Source organism: Canis lupus, chromosome 23, assembly GCF_048164855.1.
Source record: "Canis lupus baileyi chromosome 23, mCanLup2.hap1, whole genome shotgun sequence".
In the NCBI taxonomy this organism is placed as follows: domain Eukaryota; kingdom Metazoa; phylum Chordata; class Mammalia; order Carnivora; family Canidae; genus Canis; species Canis lupus.
In genome coordinates, this window is record NC_132860.1 from 19,623,627 (window position 1) to 19,646,580 (window position 22,954).

Consider the following 22,954-nt stretch of genomic DNA (forward strand, 5'->3'; position numbering starts at 1 on the left):
TTGCACACCTCCATCTACAGCAGCCCCTTTGAAGCACAGCAGTTCCAAAGTATCTGGTCCATATCCTTGATTCCTTGCTAACTGGCCTTGCTCACCCATCCCAGGGAGGCAGGGGGATCCTGTCTACCCTGTTCACCCCGTGTGTGCCCAGTGCCTAGCATGGTGCCTGGCATGAGGAAGTTTATGAGTAAATGGGTAGGTCTTTCCCACCAACATTCCCTAAACCCTCCTGTGCTGGATGCTGAGGAGATAACGATAAAACAGACCTAGTCCCTTCCCCCATGGATCACGTAGTCTAGTGAAGACAAAAGTATACACAAATAATTATGAAGCCACTGGGGGTATGCTGACTGGGGCAGGTATGTAGCTTCCTTGGGTCTTGAAGGATGAGTAGAAGCTTTCTCAGAAGACAAAGGGGAGAATGCTATTCTAGGCAGAGCAGGGTGGAAAGGTAGGGAAGCATGTAAAGGCAGGATGGAGTTGGCAAATATCAAAATGGCTGATGAGATTATACCGGAGCATCCAGCTGCTCATGATGAGTCAAAACCTTTCACAGAATTCACCTAAGTGTGACAAGGGCAATTAATTAGAGGAGCTTGGGAATCACACCCACTACTTCAGGGGTCTGGATGCCAGCACACAACAAACTGAGTGGTCTCCGATTTAAACATGACAGATCCTTAAGAAGAAAGATCTCACATTGCAACAGACAGGTCCCATTTGGGGTCTTACTATCAGGGTAGAAGGGAGAGGACAGTTAGAAGATGCCAAGCCGACGGCCCAGGGCGCATCCCTCTGCAACAGAAGGGCCGTAAAAGGAGGTCCACGGGCCTTCTGCCCAGTGATGAGTTTGTACTTGGCAAATGGCAAGTTGGGTGGACCCGTGGGAGGTGGTGTGAAGTGAAATGTGAGTCAAAGGTGTATCATATTTACACCCCAGGAGCCTGGGCCGGTAAGGTTGGAAGCGCTCAGAAGCCAGAACCTGTTTGGGGTAACTAATTAGCTCAGTTCCAAACCTGCTGGGTCTGAGGTGATGGCAGGCACCTGGGTAAGAAGCGGCCCGCAGGCCTCTGTCACAGGGCTGCTGTGAGGTGTCAGTGGTGTGGGGTACATGTTTGAAGGCCCAAATATGCCATCGATGTGAGGCCTCCAGTCCCCACCCGTGAGCACAGACACTCTTATCACAACAGGGAGGCCACAAAGTCACCAACCATCCCCATTCTGGCAGCTGGGAGGCACTTTCTCCTCAGGGCCGCAGTTGAGGCTGGAGCTCCTAGCAGTAACACAGGACAACAGGACAACCACTGCCCTCAAGGAACTCGGGGCCTCAGAGGCAAACAGGTCCAACAGCAGCATTCAGTGCCTGTTCCTCCCTTGGGAGCCTGGGTTCATGAGGGATGTCGAGCTCAAGTGCACAAAGCTCCAGCAGGTGAATGCCTGGACGCCTCCTGGGGAGAAGCGAGGTAAGAGGCGACAACCCAAAGGGGCTGGGGGAGAGCCACAATCCAGGGAAGACTCCAAAGGCCCACGCGAAAAGCAGGGCAAGCTCTAAGCAGGTGGTAGGGAGTGGAAGTGGAATCACGTTCTCTACCAATGACAGGAGAGGGCCAGCCACCAGCCAGGGGCCTGACACAGTGTGGACAACACCGGAGGAGGACCCAGTGTGTCCAGGGGACTCCACGGTGGAGTGTGCACACACACCCCCCTCCCCAGCCCAGGAAGCAGAGGAGCAAACAGAGGATGACATTGCTCTTAACAAGTTCAGGACAGTGACAGCTGTTCTAGTGGCCAAGACCAGTCTTCATTCTCTCTGACGTCTGGACTATTACTAGAGCCCTGCATTTGATGGTGGAGGCACAGGCCGACTTCTCTTACCAAGAGACTAGCTCATCTCTAGCTACAAAGAAGAGGTGGGAATGTTAAGAGAAGGTGTAGCCCACATACCATTCACCCTTCACTTCACCCACAGGCCTCTCTAGATGCCGTCGTCCTCTTATCCATGACGATGACCCACTACCACTGAACTTTACCCTTTTTGCTACCAGCCAGAGAGAAAATGACCTCGTAGCTATATAGCCAGCCAATACAGGACAGCCATGTTTCAAATGACAGATGTCATAGCCACCTGAACTACACCACACAAACACCAGTTTGGCACCTGGAAGCTCATCAGGGCACAGGATTAGGGGTTCTGAAATTTAGAAAGTGAGCCACAATGAGCTGCTCATTATCTGATGTACTCTTAGGCGGCTGGTGATTTAGATACTGCATTAGCAGGAACTGTTGATGAAGATAAGTCCAGGGCAAGTAACCTTGATTTATCCTACCCATATTGAAGTGCAAACTTCCATTCCATTCTATGAAATACTCTTCTCTCAGTAAAAGTAGTTAGAGCTACAAGTGTTTTGGGCAGGCTTCCAATGGCCCAGACAAAGGAAGGAATCAGGAACAGCACCAGAGTCCCTGGTGCCCCTGCTCCTCCTGTGCCATGGACACAGCTGAGCCAGCACTAGGGCCTGTTCCCTTGGCAGCTGCATCCAGGTGGAGGGGTGGGGGAGGACAGTGCCCCCAAGTAGAAGGCAAGGCCTGGGAAAGGAACTCTCAGGCAAGAACCTACCACCACCAACCAAACTTGGACTCCTTGTACACCTCTTCCTTCCCTACAAGGCCACCAGGTGGTAAAGAAGTGTCACTGTATCACAACCAACCAAAGCCTTGTCCCCATAATTTACAGGTTGCTCAGAAACCAGAGTTGCTCTTAAATGGTTAAGAAATACCTATTGCTATTCCTATGCTTGGGAGACAGCTTTTTAAAGGGGTATATGAGACCTGTCTCTTTGGGATAAGAGAGCAAGAAGCCATTTTCAGGACTTAAAAAAAAAAATGAAGATGACAGAAGACATACAAGGGAAACTGATGGCAGTGCCAACGTTTGCAGTCAAATCCCATATCAATCAATAACACCTGTGTTTTCAGAGGACAAAGAAGAAAGAGCATAGGTTTCATAGCCAGACAGTCTTGAGTTAAAACATGCGCTCTGTGGCATAATGGCCATGGGTCTTTAGACAAGTTATTTAACCCCTTTCAGACTCAACAGTCTCCTCTATATCGCATTGTTACCAGTGAAAGTAAACAAGATAGACATCAGGTAAATGCAGCAGATTGAACCTGAACATCTAATTTAGCTATCCACTGCAACGAAGGTAGAAGAATTTATTTTGAAAGACATAAACCCACAGGGACATGGAGAAGTGATAGGAGACATAAGGGCAACAGCTCTGCAGCAAACGTAAAAGGGCGGCTGGTCCACGGCGGAGAGCTTTCCAAAGCTCTGGGAGAGATTTCTCTGGTAACACGAAAATCACAGGACACCTCAGGCATCAGAACGCCCAAAGAGATTTATATGATTGGTGAGGAATTTGTTGACTTCAATGATAAGAAAATAGAAAACCAAGTGAGTGATAAAAGAAACTGCAGGGAGACCAAAAAGTAAAAAGTAAACACAGACCATACAGTGAAAAACCATGTGGCAATCTAACCATAAGTGTGCAGGCAGCCTGGTAGGGGATGGATAGTGCTTGTGAGTAGTGGGGGTAGTAGGGCTGGAAAGGCAGTGGAGTCCACACCTCCTGGAGGGTGGACTCAGAAGTCACTAGATAATGAAAAAAAAAATAATAAAGCAGGAGAACAAGCATTTTTTCAGCAATATGGATAAAAATACTAAAAAATGTAAAGAGTCTGCATCTAAGGAAGAGCAATGGGGAGGGTAGGTGGGGAGACAACAGCTGTTTTAACAAATCATATACAAGTATTTGTTTAAATTGTGTAGATAGGTAGTAGTGATCAAAATAAAAATAATCCAAATGATTTTAAAAGGTAATATGTATCCTGTGCCTGGCACAGAGTAGAGACTCTGTGTGTGTTCCTTTCCCCTCTCAGGCAGGTGTCTGTTAGCTCCATGCTAGGAGTTTATCCAACACTGTATCACATAATCCCCACACACCACTCAGGTAATTCTCCCACTTTGCCGATGAGCAAAAATTTAGGTAGCTTGCCGAGGATGCACACCATTCTTCCACATTGCCTCTAAGATGGAAACCCAGAAAAGGGTTTTGAGCACAGGAGGTTCTAACATATCTTTTCACAAAGGAACACTGTGGCTGAAAATGGAGGGGGTGGGTGGGAATGCAGTGCATGGGTGAACACAGGAAATCCAGGTGAGAGATGAAGGTAGCTTGGACCAAATTGATGGGTGATAAATGTTCCAAATCTTGATATAGGTTGAAGGCAAAACCAGCAAGCTATGTTGATGGAGTGGACATGGGGGAAAGACGTCAGAATGGCTTGCCCTGAGTCCCAGAGAGGAGGGCTTCAGAAGCAACAACTAGGGGGGAAGAGGGGATCAGGAGATTGGTTTTGGAAATGTTTGGTTTAAGATGCCTAAGAGGGAGGGGGTGCTTGGGTGGCTCAGTCGGTTAAGAGTCTGCCTGCCTTCCGCTCAGGTCATGATCTCAGAGTCCTGGGATCTGAGCCCATGGTGGACTCCCTGCTCAGCAGGGAGCCTGCTTCTCCTTCTACCTCTGCCCCTCCCTCTGCTTGTGTTCTCTCTCTCTAAGAAATAAAATCCTTAAAAAATAATAATAATAAGGTGCCTAACTAGGAAGATATGCTAAGTAAGGCATTTGGAAATATGAGTCTGATGTTTGGAGGTAAGTCTGGCTGGAGAGAGTTTGGGAGCCATCTGCAGAGAGATATAATCTAAAATAACTGCATGAAGCAGTTCACATAGTAGAGACAGAGAGAGAGACAGAGAGAGAGAGAGAAATAAAGAGAAAGAAAGAAAAAAAGAAAGAAAGAAAGAAAGAAAGAAAGAAAGAAAGAAAGAAAGAAAGAAAGAAAAAAAGAAAGAAAGAAGAAAGAAAGAAAGAAAGAAAGAAAGAAAGAAAGAAAGAAAGAAAGAAAGAAAGAAAGAAAAAGGAAGAAAGGAAGGAAGGAAGGAAGGGAGGGAGGGAGGGAGGGAGGGAGGGAGGAAGGAAGGAAGGAAGGAAGGAAGGAAGGAAGGAAGGAAGGAAGGAAGGAAGGAAGAAAGAAAGAGCCTCAGAGAACTCTCTGGAACACTTCAACACAGCCATCAGGGAGAAGAACAAAACAAAGGGGACTGAGGAGGAACAGCCAGGAGAATTGGGAAAGTGCTGCCCTAGACCAAATAGAGGGTTCAGGATGGAGAAGGATGCAATCGGGGGAGCCAAGTGCTGCTGAGTCAGACCAGAGATCGTCTTCTCGCCCAGTGCTCGCTGCAGGTGATCTCATCTGCTCCCACAGCCTCACCTGTCCCTGCATTACCTCACCCTAGACTCCTGCAAGAGCCTCCTAACTGGCTGCCTGCCTCCAGGCAGCCCTGTCCACCCACTCAGCATGAAGAATCGCCCAACTCAGGGGTCCTCAGACACTGGTGCTCAGAGTCACCTGGAGAACAACACAAGCACAGAGCTCCAGCCCCATGTAAGCAGAAGTATCCTGCCCTACCTAGCTCCTCGGGGGATTCTGATACTGAATGAAGCTGAAGAGCCAATGACAGAAGGCAATACAGCTCCAACCTGGCACTCTTCTGCTTAGAAAGTCTCAGGGGCTCACCATCGAGCCCTAGAATTCATGCCTTTTACCACGTGCACTCAGCCTACTTGGTTGAAACTTCAACTTCCATCATACCCCCGGGGCAAACCTCTGCCCATCCCCACCAAAATGTCTTACCATCGGCGGACAGATTCTAGTTGTTAGTTGACTGCGCCAGCAGCTTTCCTGCCTCATGCCCAAGCCAGAAGCTTTCCTCCCTAGATCCCCATCTCCTCTTCAAGCCAGTTCTTCCAGGAAACCTTGATCCTGCCTACCTAAATGTGATCTCCCAATCTCTCTTATTTTTTCAGAAAAGGGAGGGAAGGAGTAGTGTTCAGCCATCTCTCCTGCAACTCTTCCATGTGTTTGGCCTCTGAGGACACCCCCATTCCGTGAGTCCTGAGGACATGTTCACAGATTCACTGATAAAACTATTCATTGTCTGTGGGAAAGTAAAGCCTGAGAGATATGTGTGCACCGTCCCACACCCACACCTGACACCCATCTCCCTCTCCATGCCTTCATGCTTGGCAGGCCCCAAAAGATGGTCTTCTGCAATATGGACCCCCACCGCCACCATGGTAATGCCACTGCAAGTAACCAAGCCAGACCTGGGAGTCATCTCAGGCCTTCCCGCCTCTCATCCACAACCAGTTGGTCTCCACATCCAGCCAAGTTTCCCTCATCATCATCTCTCACATCTGTCCCCTCCTGTTCTCCTGGCCCACTTCAGGCCACATCGTCTTCCACCTGAATGACCACCATAGCTTCCTGACTTCCTTTCCTGCCTGCAGCCTGACTCTCACACACCCCTGAAGCTCCACCCTGCTGCCCAGAGCACGGGGTCTGTGTCACAAGCCTCACTGAGACACCCCAGCACTTGTACAACACTGTTCACCAGCTCCTACCCCAGAAAATGAAGTCAGGAGCACGCACTCTCTAGTCCGGCTGCATTTGGGCCCACATTTTTCCTGTCATGGGCTATGTCCCTTGGACAAGTTCTTTAAGATCACTGAGCTTCATTTTCCCTATTTATAAAGTGCAGGTGAAAATATACACACTGTGGGGTTACGGGGACTCCGTGAGATATCGTATGTAGAAGTCCTCTGTATACAGCTGGGCGGGAGGTCACAACCGCAGCAGTGATACTTCTCTCAGCCATACTTGGCCCCCTCCTGAGCACTAACCATTTCACCCCCCTGCTTTTGCTGTAAGGCCCCTTCAACATGTAACGTTTTAGTCCATGACCCCATTCCACCTGCTGATTTCCCACTCCTCATTCAAGGCCCAATTCCGGCATCATGATTCTAGGGCTCCCCTCCCATCCCTCACATGGAGGTGACTGCTCTGACTCAGTCCCCCTCTCCATGCCCATGACAGACTTCCCTTACAACACCTGGAACTCTCTAGAGCACTAGCCACTTAGGTGTGTGACTTTGTCTAAGTGGTAAGCGCTTCGTGGGCAGGGCAATGTCTCAGAAGCCCAGAGTTCGGGCCTGGACCTGGCTCAGAGAAGGCCAGCTTCTGTGTGTTGAATGGACAGACAGAGCCACAGATCTGCCTGAGGGAATGTCAGTTGGAAGCTGACCAGGAGCAAAATTCCTCTCCACCTGTGGTTCTTAAAACAAGTTATCCGCTTCCAAAATACAATGGGACAGGTATAGGGTAGACGTTCCCATTCCAAAAAGGAGAAAATGGATAAAGAGGTCACTGGTCTAAACTGGGAGTTGAGAGCCCCTGTGAGTGGCAGGGGCCCTGGGAGGCCCTGAGGCCTGAGGTCCTGTCTGGTCTGGAGGTCTCTATCCCCTAAGGGAAGAGCCTAATGAAGAGGAAAAGCAGCCCACATGGCCTCAGTGCAATGGTGGGGCCCGCAGACACCGCCTTTGTAGCAGGACTGAAGGACAAGAGCGCAGACGTTGACTCTCCGTCAGGACAGAGGAGGGGGATGTCACAACAGACAGGAGTCGGAGCAGGACAGAAGGGCCAGGATGCTGAGAGAGCTGCTATCAGATCGCTGATCGCCTTTAGTATCTGAGTCTGACCAAAAGGGAACACGTAGAGCCTAGATTTCCTCTTCTAATGAACAGAAGCTTAAGCAGCCTCAGAAAAACTGCACAGGAGCGAGAAAAAAAAGCCTCTGACGGTGAAAAAGCTGCTGAACTTGTGGCAGTGGGATCACAGTACCAGTCACCCCTGACAACCAACCTGTGTTTGATGGTTTCAGCTTTAAAAATGTTTTTCACACATGGGCTTCTCATTACTGCCTAAACATCCCAGGTCAGGCTGCTCTGTTTGGTCAACCAGGTAAACTGAGGCTGGGGGGGGGCGGGGGGAGTTGGGCTGAGATCTGCCAGGAGGGCCACAGGCTAGCCATGCTGGGGCAGCAGGGGACAAATGCAGTATTTCTTGCTCAACGTCTTTTTCTCCCGCTGTGCCAGTTAGTGAGCTGTGTGTGCTGGGCATTCCCAGCCACTCCCTGTTGGGCGAGTTCCAAAAGATCCCTAAGAACATTTGTGCTAGAGCCCAGCTCCACGGGACCCGCTGGAAGGAGCCCTTTCTCTTTTTGGCCCTTCCATTGAAAACCCAGCCCAATTCTTATCACATGTCACCGCTCCTCCACCAGGCTCCTTTGGCACATCCCAACCCAGATGCTTCCACTTAAGCTCTTCCCCAAAGAGCTCAAGTCCTTCAGAGAAGGCTCCATGGTCCCAAACAGCCCTTCTACCAACGTGCAATAATAGCTGGAGACTTGGTCACCCAGCTCAGCACCCTCCTCAGAAGAATGGTAAGGAATAGCCATCAGGCGCAGACACCTCACCTCTAGGCACCGTGAGGCCAGCCTTCTTCCCAGCTCAGCCGTCCCCCAGGCTCAGGAGCAGGGCCAACATCCTCCTGCTCGGAATGGCAAGCTTCTTAAGAGAAACACCACCCTCAAAGACATGAGTGTGAGACACCATGAGCCCAGCCCACAAGGAGGAGCACGAGGTCTGGCCAGGAAACGAGTGTGAGAGAGCGTGAGGTTGTCCTGGCTCACACCCAAACAGCACATCTGACCTTCTAGGCTCCAGAACACTAAAGAGCCGATGTTGGGTTTCCATCCAGGTCTTTGCTTAATATTTTTAGACGCTTGCTTCACCTTCCTCTGACTGTTCTCACCTCCCCCCGCCCCCCATTTCTGCTCTTGACATTCTGTCTCCAAGCTGGTCCTTCTTCCTGATTCAAGAGCTTACTGTGGTGAAGAGGCCACAGAATCTCAGTGACCAGGGCCACAGGCCTCAACCCAGGCCTGCCGAGGATAGGTCTGGACAGATCTCAGAAGGCAAGCAACGCAGGTACTCCAGCAAGGAGAGGGATTGGCGGGGAGAGGGGGACAGGCAGGCCAGAATCTGTGCCTCTGGGAGGAGGGAGCTGGGGAGCCAGACAGTGTCCAGGGGACAGAGCATCACCATGCCCCCTCTTAACACTGTGCTTACAAGTACATCTGTGTCTTCGCTGCAGTGGGGGCTCACTATAGCTACCTAGAGAACTTGATATGGAAGGTTCTTTCCCTTCCTTGTGAGAGTCTCAGAAAACAGCAGGTCTGAGGAGTAGACATAAAGAAGTGTCCCCTTCCAGGCTAGGATGTGAAGGACCAGGCCTCAGGCACAACACCTTACAGGCCTGAAGATCTCGCTGCCTGCCCCTGCCCCCCCCACCACCACCATCCACGAGGCAGCAAGTGATGGCACACTACCTTGTGCCTGCAGTTTCCACCTGTCTGTAAAAGCCGCCTGCTCCAGGAGTTCACAGAGGGTTTCCAGGTCCTACAGAAGCAGCAGTGAAAATACTCTGTCCTCACTGCCTCATTTAATCTTCCCGGCCATCCTGCAATGGATGGATTATAATTACCAGCCCCATTTTACAAAAGAGGCAACCGAGACACAGAGATGTGAAGACACTGGCTGAGGTCACATGGTTGCTCAGAGTCCCTCCGTGGCATCCAGTCTGTCTGTCACCAAAGTCCCTGCCAGCTCTCCCCACCACATTGCCTTCCCCTGCAGATTTGCTCAGAGCAGTGAAGGCTGGGAGATGGGAAGCTGGTCTCCATGTCCAAACAAACAGGGCTCAGAGCACCTGGGGCCAAGACACTACTGACTTCTGCCCTTCATAAAATACCTTCACGGGGACACTGGATGCCCTGAGTTCCCTCAACTCGGTTACAGTAAGAGCATATTTTACTCAAAAAAAGACAACACAGGACAGAAAAAATTATAAAAATGCATGACCTATAAAAATCAACATATATATTTTTAGATTTGTTTATCTATTTAACAAATACTATTTGCTCCCCATTACTGGTAAAACCCTGTAGTAGGCACCGAGAGGAAATTAATGAATGTTAATCCACCAAGGGCCAAAACTCTTCATCTCTCATCCGTGGGAAGGTTACTTGTAGGACTGGGCCTCAGCCTGGGATCCATAAGGCAGAGCCAACAAACTTTCGCTTTGACCAACTTCGACTTCAGAAATCCATAAATTAAGGTCTAATTTTAAAGTCATCATGATATTCCTTTGTGAGAAGAAAAAACATCATTTCCCTGGAATTCCCATCATCTCCAAAATCAAGTTCAGATGGAAACTCAGTTGCTAATGTCAATTTTCCAACATCACTAGCTCAACAGGCAAGTAACATGTAAGACATCACATGGAAGTTACTTGCAAAGCTGAGCTTCAAAACTTGACCATTTGATGATCATTTTATGGATAATAAGGCTCAGTTTACCACCTACTCTTTCAAGGGGATGAGCAATCAAAGGGGAGCTGGCATCATAGAAGCCCTGGTGATTCCAGAAAGATACGTGCATGGAACAACAGAGCATCAAGCCCACTCCAGGGAGAGGGAAGCTGAGCATGCCCAGGGCAAGGCGGCGGGAGGAAGGAGCAACGAGTGCAGGGTGGGCCATCCCAGAAAGCTTCAGAGAGGGCAGCGTGCAGAAACACAGATGCACTACAAAAGGAGTGAGGCGTGTACGTATCCCAAGGTATGCTGGGTGGGGGGCAGGTGTGTGCGCGTGTGTGTGTGTGCACGCTCATGCATGCATGCAGCTCGGAGCAATCAGAGAACTGGGAAAGAGTGAGAGCAACTAAGACTAGGGCCAGCTTACGAGGGGTCTCTCACCTCACCCCCAGAACTTGGCCTTTACCCATCAGGCCACAGGAATCACTGCCTGGCAGCCACCCATCATTTTCCAGCAACAATGCAGCAGGACGCAAGGACCTTCTCCCTGAGAAGAACCAGGCCACGGCAGCCTCTTCCCTCCACTGCCCACCTCAGGAGCCTTCCCACATCCTCCTCTGACTCTGTAGCCCCTTTCAGCACCCCCTCCTTCTGGAGGGCAGGGATGGGGCCCCTCTACAGTAGGTCCTGTCGGCCTGGCTGCATGTCAGCACCTGATACCTGCCCACCTCCCTCCAGCCTCCTCCCCAGCTCACACTGCCTCCGGGGCGCGACTCACCCCAAGTCTCCCTGCCCGGGGAGACAAGGTCAGGTGGCTCCGCTCTGCAAGGCCCTCATGCACCCAGATCTTTAATCTGGTGTGCCCTTCCTACCAGACTCCCCCTCAGCGCACTACCACATCTGTCATTGGTGAGAAACGGAATGCTCACTTCCCCTCCTCTCCTCCTCAGACTTCCCCTTCTCTCCTCCTCAGACTTCCGGTAATCTAGCCCCACCAGGCCCAGCCTCTCCGCGGTTCCCTAAGCTGAGTCTGGCCTCTCTCCCCTCTCCTGGGGACTCCTTCCTCCTGACCCACGCAAATATTATGGCCTCTGCTCTCCTAAAACACTGCCTTTGGCTACCAGCTCACGTTTCTCCTTGGCTTTGCTGCCAAAGGGCTCATCTGTTCTCCCTGGTACCTGCTGCCAGGAGACCCCCATTTCTGTGCCCTGCTGCTGCCCCCCTGCCCCTAAGCTATGTCCATTCTTACCCCTGTGAGAGGCAGTGGAGGGTGGGTATAAAGTGCATGTGGAGCCGTAGAGCTGGACCGTGGGTCAGACCCTGTGTGGAATGGTCCTGGGCCAGGGGTCCCCTGGGCCTCTGCTTAACCCTCTGCCAGATGGGAGTAACTGAGGCCCCTGTCTCAGAGGTGGCTGGGAAGGTTCCATGCGTTCCTACGAGCACAGCATCTAGAGCAGCGAGCAGTCAGTGTCGGCTGGGATTGCCTTCCTTGGCATCTCCCCCACACCAAAACCCCTCCAATACGCACCTCCTGGGGCATTTGGGACACAGTGCTCTCTGGTTCTTCTGGATCTTCCTCCTTCGCTAAATGTCCTATGTCTCAGCTTCCACTCAGTGCCCCCAGCCCCTGCTCCAGGGCAGATTCTCTGCTCAGCTCTCTTCCTGTTCCTTTTGCAGTCTCTCTCCGGACAATCCATATTTCATCCCCATGCTCACCACTCGTAACACTAGGCTACTTCTGTAAGCTCCAGACCGAAGTATTTCCAAATGCTCATCGTGCAGCCCCCGAGAGTCAGCATGATCAGAAGCTCTCTCAGCAAGGTCCTGCTCTCTCTGGGCAGCAACTGGCCTGCTTGACCTGCACACCCTACCTTCTCCTGGGGCCCCCCTTGCCTTCCCACAGCAGAGAGGCGCCTGCAGATTGCTCCAGGCAGGGAGGTGCGTCCCCACCCGCCCCTCCCCGCAGCCACCCAGCCTGGGATTCAGGTATCAGAATCTTTGCCTTGGAGGGCCTCCTCTCACCATGCCTGGCCTCTCCCACAGCAATCCAGACTGATGCGGCTGGCATCTAAGGCATCTGTTGGCTGACCCCAAATCATCCTGGCCACATGATGGCAATAATAATGGCTTCCATTTTTAAAACACTTGTTCTGCACTGAGCTAAGCATTTACAGGTGTCTCATACCTCAGTATTCAGAACTGTGGTTATCCAACTGAAGCTTGCAGAGGTCAAATCACATGTCCTGGAAGCAGTGGAGATGGGGCTGAACCCAGGCAGTCTTCCAAGGTCATGTTCTTAACCCCACTCCACAGCCCTTCCTCACTGGGCCTGGCCACTTCCAAACCTCATTCTTCTTACTTCTTGGTACTCCAGCCATTAGAGAGCATTCTCATTTTGCTGTGCCTTTTTCAAGCTGTCCCTCAAGCTAAAGGTCCCTTCTCTCCAGTCTCTGTCCATCAAAATTAATTCTTCAAGGCGATTCTTCTCTCTCCAAGACAGCATCCCCACCCCTAACCGTCCAAGAGCATCGCTGCAGACATACAACCCATGCTTACACCCCCATTTGGGTTGTCTCATGTTGCCATTGGGACATCCAATAGGGGCTGACATTCTCCTTCTTAGCCTTCACCTCCTGGGGAGCAGCTGTATATCTGATGGAGGGAATGGGGGAAGGAAACTAGCACGTGTGGCTCAACCCCACTCTTCCCTTTTTTCCAGAGGCCTTGCCACAGGGGAGTGGCCTGTCCCCAGCAGGAGGTAGTCATCTAGGTCTCTGACCCAGGCAGATATGCTAATTGAGGAGAGGGCTGCCCTGGGAACCCTCCTGGCCACATCCTTATTAGCCCCAGAGGGGGGGGATCCTAGTCTCCAGCTGTCTGGCTCCTGGTCTTATTTTTCAATTAGTGCCAAATGCAGAGGGCATTTAAGTAGTGCCATCAATTAACAAATGTCCACTATGGTGAGGGTGAAGGGGTGAAGGGGTAGTGCCTGTAGAAGGACTGGTCAGCGTTGATCTGTACAGCACACTGGTGACCGGTACAGCATCTCTGGGGCTATGGGTACTCGTCACTAGCAAGGAGGCCCCATCAGCAGCTTGGGGACATCCCTACTATCCACCCAATGCCCTCTCTCCAGGAACCTGGCTGCCCAGCAACCTGCCGAGAGCCCTGTAATCCACCTTTGGGAAATGCCAGGAGAGCCATCTGGGAAGACAGGTTATTTGTGCTGTGGCCACCAACCATTGCTCACCGAAGTAAATTAGTCCACTGGCTTCTGGTTTATAGATTGGCCTTGTCAGTTTGGTCAGCACAAATCAGGCTCTCGGGCCACAGGAATCCTTCAGTGAGTGACTAACGAGGGTGTCCAACCCAGCAAACTGCCCTTCCAAGGCCGTCCATACCTCCGTTCTCTCCCATGTCCACATCTCACCTGCCCCCTGGCAGAGAGAGCCTTACCCACCGATAGGACCTGCTGGCAGTGTGCTGCTTCCTCAGCTCCAGAACACAAAGAAAGCTGCCCTCACTGCCCCTCTCACAGCAGAGAACACACACACATGGGCACACCATTATACACCCAAGGAGAAACAAATGGCCATCAAGTTATTTCAGTGCATCAACCTGATGATAGACTCAGAGAAGTGATTCCAATGTAGCCTCAACTCAAATACTTTCAAAAAGCCTCATTGCAAAAATTATCCCTTAGAGGGGCGTCTGGGTGGCGCAGATGGTTAAATGTCTGACTCTTGGTTTTGGCTCAGATGGTGATCTCAGGGGTGTGAGACTGAGCCCCATGTCAGGCTCCATACTCAGCACAGAGTCTGCGTGAGAGTCTTTCTCTCGGTCTCTCTCTCTTTCTCTCAAATGCATAAGTAAATCTTTTAAAAAAAAAATTATCCCCTAGAGATATAACCAGCAAGGGCTCATTGTTGAAGTTGGCTGATGAGTTGATTCATTACACGGTTCTTTCCAATTTTTTGTGTATGTTTGAATTTTTTTTTTTTTATAACAAAAAGTTTTTTTTCTTTTTTTCATTGCTTGTTTTTTGAACCTAGCACTTGTGGATCTGAGCTTTTCCAGAGAGGTGCATGGGATGTCACCTGACCTGGCTGGAGAACAGAACCAGAACTGAGGTTCGAACCTCAATTCTGATGGTACTCTTTCCACAGTGCCGTTCAGGCTCTCGGAAGGTCCTGACACCTGTCCTAACGCGCAGCCCACCCTCGTTCAGCTCCTCCCCATCTCTCCCTCCAGCTGCCAAGCTGCCTCCTCTAGTCTAGGCCTCCCACTTCTGGCTGACTCTTCTTCAGCCCATCTCTCCCAGAGTACGCAGGATATGTTTCATAAAGCCCATGGCATTACTCCTCTGCTCCCAAGCATTTGATGGCTCCCCACTGTTTCAGGAACAAAGCTGTATTCCATGGCTCCTCCGATAAGATTCACCTTCACAGCCACACTCCTCACCACACTCTCAGTTCAGCCTCCACTGAGCCACTTCCTACTCCCTACAAACAGCAGGATTTCCCTGTGTTCCGTCTCTCCTCTGTTTGGGATGCTTTTCTCCAACTACATTTTCACATCCTGCATATTCTAAGACCTTCTCCCAATGCACCAGCCCAAGGAAGCCTTTCCTGACACCATTACCCACAGGACCTGAAGGTGCTGGGTGTGCCACCCTGCTTCTGGCATACTTGGGACTCACCTTTATCATCCCACTTACAGTGCCGGTTATAGGGTTCCTTGCTATGTCCGTCCCTCCTTCTAAATTAATATGCTTGAGAACAAGGAGCGTGTGCTATTTACCTTTTTAGTCCTCAGAACCCAGCAAGGAACCTGACATAGGTGGACTCTCAGTAAATGCTGGCTGACGCAAGATGTTCAGTGTGTGCACTGAGCGGAGAGCAGAGGGGAAAGAGCACATGACAGAAAGAGAGAAAGACCTTGGCCAACTTTCTGAATAAGGGTGGGGAGCTGTCCACGGCAGCCTCTCTCCTCTCACCCTCTTCGTACACGAGACCCCTGTCTTTGTGGCCTGATAATCAGAGGCGGAGGAGGACCGGCCATGGTTGGCCCTGGCAGGAGCAAGAGACAACAGATGAATGCAAGTATATTTCCTTAGGAACAACGAGAGAAGAGGGTGTAACTTCCCCTAACAGATTATAAAACCAGGCATTTCTCCTTATTCTATTATTTCAGAATGCTAAGCAACAAGAAAAAAACCCCACAACTGAATTGGCGAGTTTCCTCTATCATCTCGAATGTTCAGGGGCCTCCTACATAACTTGAGCCTGTAGCCAGCTACCTCCTGTGAGCCTCCCAAGTTGCCTGGGGAGGAACCCAGACCCCAGAATTTGGCAGTCTCTGGATAAATACTAATTGGATTAATCAAAACTTATTCTGTGTTTTGAGCCTTCATTTCAACACTTGTCAAACAGTTTAATTTCGAATCAGTGCAATAGCTTTCCTTTTGTGTTAAACAACAACAACAAAAGTTCAGGCCAGTAGGAGACCAAGGAATTTCCCTAAAGTCAGGCTCTGTGCACTGGCAACAAGAGCCTGGCTCCTGCTTCAGTCAGAGAAGAAGGGGGCTTCCTCGGCAGGCCTGGGCTGGAGGGTATTAGTAGGGTATTAGCAGCTCTGTCTTCACTGGAGGGCTGAGGCCATATGGAAGCCAGATGAAGACAGCACACAGAACTCACTGCTGCTAGAGAGCCCAGACGACATGGAAACTGTGTGGCCTGGACTTTTCGGGACTGAACCTCTGGATGAGGCTAGTCAAGCTTCCTCCACCATCTGGGGGGCATCTACCTTCTTCTGGTCTCTTGGCAGAACCAGCAACAAGTGCCTCTCTATCCTTCATCAGGACATGAAGGCTTGTTCACTGAGGATTTGGGAAATATCCTATTATAGGCCAAATTGTATCCCCCTCCCCAAATTCATATCTAACATCTAGTACCTTAGAACGTGACTGTGTTTAGAAGAAAGTTCTTTAAAGAGATAATGAAGTTAAAATGAAGTCACTAGAATGGGTCCTAATCAAATATGACTGGTATCCTTAGAAAGACACACATGGGTACAGAGACCATGTGAGGACACAGGGAAGTGACCATTTATAAGCCTCAGAAGAAACCAACCCTGCTGATACCTTGGTCTTAGACTTCGAGCCTCCAGAACTGTGAGAAAATAACTTGCTGTTGTTTCACCCAGCCAGCCTGTGGTGCCTAGTCGGGTAGGACATGCCCTAGTCTGATCCCAGATGCAATAATCTGCTGGAACAGGGCAGCCTCCTCTCCAGAGATGTGGGGCTCTGTTCCCATCCAGCGGTATCCCCCTTCCCTTTGTCTGAGGAACACTTTACCTTGCATCTTCAGACCTTAAGCAACATGGAGGTAAGGACAGTTCCTAATGGTCCTTTATTTATCTCTGTCAGTCAGCTCTGAGTCGGGTCATGCCCAGGGAGCAAGGCCATTTAGCTAGGCCAGACTGGTATGCTACAAGAAGGAAACCCCCCTTGACTCCACAGCCTGACCAGCTGTCAAGCTTCATTTAAGGAGCCAAGCACCCTGAGCCCAAACATCTTCTCTTCACCCCAATTCAACAACTCTAGTATGTGATGGGGGGGAAAGAGAGGCAGGCCCTGGCCCCTAATCTCAGCTCACCCATCCCAAGACACTTGCCACTAGGATTGCTTCTCTCTCCTGACAGCACTTAGGCCAGAATGATTCAGGGATTTCCCAAGAAAAGTACTCTAGGAATCCCCTGTTTGCACACATTTGCCTACAGACCAAAGACAAGCCAGCTAGAGAATTATATAGCAGTAGGTCTCCCCTCTCCGGGCGCCCAAGAGGTCTTGCTCCCAGAAGTCTGTCAGTTGGATCCCCGGGGAGTGGGGGCATCTACAGTAGCTCCTAGGGGCGCTTCTCTCTCTCTCTTTCTCTTGTCCTCAAAGTGGAGCTGGTTTCCCATGGGAGACACCCGAGCAATTCCTCAGACTCATAGTGAAAGGCATAGAAAGGGGCCGCTGCAGGGGAAGGCAGCCCCAATGGGAGGCCCCCCTCCATCCCAGCCCGTTCAAACCCTGAGCTCCGGCACCCCATTCCTTATCCCTGAAGGAGAGGAGCAGAGGCAGCAGAGTCCAAGCCTTGCAGTCAAACCCACTTGGGTTTAAATCCTGGCTCTGCTACTGGACAGCTGGGTTGGTTTTTGACCTGGGGTAACATATATTAACCTCTCGGGTTACTGTGTAACGAAGATAATAATGCCTGCCTCACACGGCAGGGCTGGCCAGAGGGTTAGGAGAGAGGACAGGGTAAACCAGCCGGCTCAGGGCCTGGCCCAGGAAATATCCAACACTCTGCCTCTCCCACCTCGGAGAACGCGTCCCTCACTGCACTATTCCAGAAGACAGATTCAGCCAAGACCCCTTACCAGGCTCCAACTGCTGGGGTTAGGGAGGAAAAAAAAAATATATATATATTTTTATTTTTATATATACTTTTATATATTTATATAAAAATATAAATTGTTTATATGTTATACATTATACAATTATATATTTTTATGATTTTATTTATATTTATATAAATATAAATATTTTATTTTTTATTTTTATATATTTTATATATTTATTTATATTTTATATATTTATATTTTATGTATTTATCTATTTATTTATTTATATGATATTGACTCCTTTTGAGAAGTTCCCAAATCCCTCAGAACCAGCCCCCAAGGCAGCAGACCCTGGGGCCCACACACAGGGTACATGCTCAGAGCCTTCTGTGTTTCTGGAGCGGTAGCTGACAGGCCAGTCCAGGCCAGCAGGTCTTCCAGAGCACAAAGTGCCCTACTGATCTTGTGCTTATTCTTACAGCCCCATGGCACCTTCCTCGGCCATCCCGCCAGTGGCTCCCAGGCATGCCACTCAGGGCCTATGTTGTTTGTGGGCCACTTGGGCGCAGGCCCCTGGCAGAGAAGTCACAGATGGGAGACGAGTTTGGGAGATGCCAAACACGGAGGCTAAAGCTGAAGCTGGGCTCCAGGGCTTGGCAACAGGAAAGGCCAAGTCCTGACCATGCTTGTGGAGCAGGAAGTCCCTGGCCCTGGGCACCAGCAGTGGGAGAGCCCCTTTAACTCAGAGGTGACCCTGATAGAAGATGGTCAGTCGCGTTGGACTGGTGACCCAGAGAGGCTCTGCAGTTGCTCCCAGTGGACATGACACTCTTAGAGAATGCCTACAGCCAAGCAGGTGTCTGCTCCCCGAGTTACTTGGGAGAGGTTTCCATGTGCGATGTGTCACTGCAATGCAACAAGAAGTGTGTCTCGTGGAACCTGTAGAAGCGTTCTCATGACCACCATCCTTCATTCAACTGTCACTAGATTTATTGAAAATTCTCTTTCAAATACAAAAAATCATGACATTTGAGGACTGGATTTGTGACCGCGGAGCAGCCCGTTAACAGTTTTCAAAGCACTCCTGGTTAGTAGGCAGGACATGGAGACAGAGCTTTGTCCCAACCAACATCCCCTGTTAAAACGAGATCCCAAGTCACTGCAGCCCAGTTATAACCCTATCTGCACCCCTGCCTCCCTAAGGTGGTCTTCTCAGGTTTTGTCTCTGGGCTGAGGGGACGCATCCCACAGGGCGGCCGGGAGGAGCCCAGGTCTCCCCCGAGGAAGCAGGGAGCGACTGTCAGGGCCAGGTCTGGGTTCTGAGCTCTGGTGCAGCAGCTGAGCTGAACAGAGGGGATGGGGCCCTAAGCAGGCCTGATCAGCAATAAGGACTGGCTGGCTCTACAGCATACTAGAGAAGAACCCCAACTTCAGCAGGCACCCCCCCTCCCACCAGCCTCCACCTGCTCAGAGCCTGAATATGCTGGTGGAAACAATGCTCTCCTTTCATCCAGGCTCCCAGCGCCCACTCCACACTCCTGCATGGCCAGGCTCCCAGCAGCCTTACTGAGCCGTACTGGCCCCTCCTTCCACCCCTACACCCTCACCTGGGTTACTGCGGAGGCTTTTCTGACTCTCATCCCTCACCCCACCCTTCCAACCCTCCGCAGAGCACCATCTCGCTTAATATCCCTTTATTGCTGACACTCTGGAGTACCCCCACGGATGAGGTGGGTTGTAAGCAGCTTGTTACTAATGACAAAGCAGCTAAAGCCAAGAAGCTTTCCGTATGAATTAGAGAAGATTCCAGGTTATCTGGCCCCCTTCTAATATACTTTATTGAAGTGGGTGGAATTTGGCCAAGAAATCAGCAATTGCTTATAGTGCTCAGGAAGTAACAGTTTCTATGACACCGTGAACGACTCTGCAACTTCCTACTATTTTAGGGACTTACTTCCAAAGACGTCTCTCTGTGTGTATGTATATAGGTAGTGGGGTTGGCTGTATGTCCTTCACAATCTGGCCATGTCCACCCAGTGCTTCTCACAGGCTAACGTCATCTGACACGTGCAGCCTGACCATATTCCTGCCTCAGCGTGAAGACGACTTAATCTTCGTGGTCAGCTTAAGACTCTGAATAATCTGACCTTTCAACGTGGTGGCAAGATAGAAAGGAAAAAACATGGGCTTGAGCATCAGGTAAACTGGGCCTCAGTCTTATTTCAGCCTCTTGCCAGCTGGGGAACCTTGGAAAGTCACTTTTCCCAAGTCATTTTCCTTCTTGGTGGGGACTTAATAAATGATGATTTCCAATCCCCGGTTCCCTATATAACCCCACTCCTCAGTTCTAGCCAAACCAAACCACTGGCTGTTGTCCACGTATGCCCTTTAATTTACCGTCCCTATGCCTTTCTTTGTCCACTGCTGTTCCCTCTGCTAGAAATGCCCTGGATGCAGAGAAAAGGGGGTGTCTGGTCTCTGCGTTTCCTTCCAGACACGTTTCAAATGCCGTCTCCTCAGCAAGCCAGGTGCCTCAACCTCTTCTTTCTCTAAATGTTCGCTGTGTCCCCTCTGTGGTTATTATCACCTATTTTGAGGAAGGGGTACACTCCTTAAGTTTGATCCAAGCAGGGGATGTGTCTTACTCATCTCATGTCCCCACCATCACTGTCCTCAGCATAAAGGATAGTCAGAAAGCATTCAATGACTGAAATAATAAATGAGGTCACACGTCTATTGGCTCCAGAGTACTTATAATTATGATCTACCTCGGTTCCTAACAGGGGAGTTGCCCTAGATCCAGTGGGCCCGTTCTGACTTTAGGGCTTCCGTAGCCTCCCTCCCTGCCACTCTGGCCAGGATAGCGTGCCCCTCAGACATCCAACGCTGCTTAACCACAGCACTCTCCATCCTCCACCCACACACCCCACCCAAAACCTCAGCCGACTTGAATAAGGCCCCCACTGCCCACAACCCTTCCCTGGCTCCTCTTGGGGCTAGAAGCTTGCTCTGTGGCCCAGGCTACAGAGTCAGACATCCCAGTGTTGTACCCAACACCTTCCCAGATGGCTCTGTCCTATATCTGCCATCTCCTCTTAGACGCTGTGATCCCAGCACCTCAGACCACGTGGCCCTGGTTCTTCAGATACCAGTACATGCTGTGTTCTGGAAATCTTCAAGGGGTGGCCATGGGTCTATAAGAGCCTTCAAGCACCAGTTAGGTGGCTGAGCCAAGGTAGGCATCAGCTGAGAATATCACTTCTTGAGGATCATAGGCCTCAGCGTTTCAGGCCACAAAGTCATTTCCTCAGAGCCTTTCCTCTCTCCCTACCCCTGTGACTGAGCAGGACCTGAGCTTGTGACTTGGGACACAGAAGCTCCTGCACAGCTTTGCGACCACTCTTCCCTGGCCTCCCACCTTCATTCCATCCTATGTTTGCCACAAGTCATCTCTGCTCAGAAGCCAACTGTCCCCACGATCCTGCCTTACTTTAAGTCAGATCTCTCAGCAAATCCTGCCTCCCCTACAATTTCGCAAATTTCTCCCTGTCAATAGTGCTTGGACAACACCCTCTTCAGGTAGACTGTAACACATGCTCTAACGCTGCTGCCTCGCCCCCGAGGTAAGCTTGAATTATGCAGAATTTCTTACATCACAGAATTTCTTATGTCCAACTGAAATCTGCCTCCTCTTTAATTCCCTCTCCGGTCACCACCAAGGATCCCCAGCTCTGCCCTCCAAGCAGCACAGAGCAAGATGGCTCCCTCTCTGACCTGAAAAATCACAATCAACAGCCCCAAGTGTCTTCCTGTCAGTCATTAGGTCCTTTCAAAAGACCTAATGTGCTTGCCAGGGACAGACTCCAGCTTTGCAGCATCAAGAATCCCTCCTCCACCTGCTCCCAGAGTGCGGTGTGCCTAATCTTGGCCAGTGCAGAAAGAAGTGGGATGATCTTCTAGCAAGGTCTAAAGCCAGGACTTCTACTAATGGAACCAGGCTAAGGCAGCTTATATGGGTTTTTCCACATGGTCAGGTGGGAAACTCACACCATGGATTTTTGGAGCCTACGGGACAAGGACTTTGCACTTCCCCTGCCACATCTCATCAAGCTGGTTTGTGTTCCCAAATCTCTCTGCTGCCTTTGTCCTGTATGTTGGTGACCAGTTGTCTGAAACCAGGCTGTATCCCACCTGCCATGCACTTCTGCCTCTTGGACTTCCTGCTCACCTTCACCATGATGTCCTTTCGTGTCACACTCAGAGGCCCAGAGAATTCTACTTCTCCCTGAAATTTCAGACTAAGCCCTCTAAATGATATAAATACTCATCTTAATGAAATATCTTTTTTTCCAGGCTTCCTGAAAAGAGGATGAAATGATAACAATCCCCTTTGTTGATTACTTAGGATGTGCCAAGTACCGTAATCAACACCTTATGTCAATCATCTCACTGAATCTTTACAGGAACCAAATGAAATAGGCTTATTATTGTTCCCATTGGTCAGATGAGGAGCTTAAGGCTCAGAGAAGCAACAGCAAATCCATGTAGAGTGGGCTTTAAAAGGAGGCCATCTGGTTCAAAGTCCATACGCTAGAGCAAGCAGGGTCCTCAGCGATCAGGGAGGCAAAGTCCTCCCAGTGGAGGAAAGCTGCTGCCTGCCATGCTGGGGGTGGGCAGGGGGCAGGACTCCGTTTCCTCATCCTCAGAAGCAGGACAATAATCCCTGCCTGAGGCATTGTGCAGCTCCAGTGAGCTGGCACAGCGAAAACCTAGCCGGACACACACGGTGCTGGTTGTTGTTACTGGGTGAGCACATTGCATCGAAGAACCAGATGTCTTGGCTGGTCACAGGAAGAGCTTATGTAATAAAACTTTTTCAGGACATCCCACCAAGGTCAGGTGTCAAGAGCCAAGAACTATTCCTTTGCTTTGGTAAAGGGCTGAATTAGAAGAATCTGCCTTTCCTGCCCAAATGCAAATTCTAACTTCTCCCCTCCCCCTACTGAAACCCTCTCTCCTGGATTCCCAACCCCCGACCCCCTACCCCCTCTCCCCAGGCCACTGCTCACCTGCCCGGGTTGCTTACTGAACCTCGATTTCCATACCACATACCTGGTCTGCCGAGACAGCCCCTGTCACCCCAGGATTCCACCCAGCTCAGCATTTGTCTGCTTCCTTTTCACTCTCAAAAGTATCCCAATTTGGACAATAAATTAAATTGAATACTTGGAGTCT

The 22,954-nt window shown here is 50.3% G+C and overlaps 1 protein-coding gene across 11 annotated transcripts in view; it reads right to left on the bottom strand.

Moving 5' to 3' along the window:
* The window catches only part of PPFIBP2 (PPFIA binding protein 2), a 170,163-nt gene that overhangs the window by 139,368 nt on the left and 7,841 nt on the right, over window positions 1-22,954 (bottom strand). The window contains exon 1 of one of the 11 annotated variants that reach the window (XM_072794202.1): window positions 11,109-11,130. The exons of 9 other annotated variants lie outside the window; for them this stretch is intronic. The gene's annotated coding sequence lies outside the window, so the exon portion shown is untranslated. Of the gene's footprint in view, window positions 1-8,431; window positions 8,467-11,108; window positions 11,131-22,954 lie in introns of those variants that run through there. One more of the 11 variants, XM_072794203.1, reaches the window with a different exon arrangement.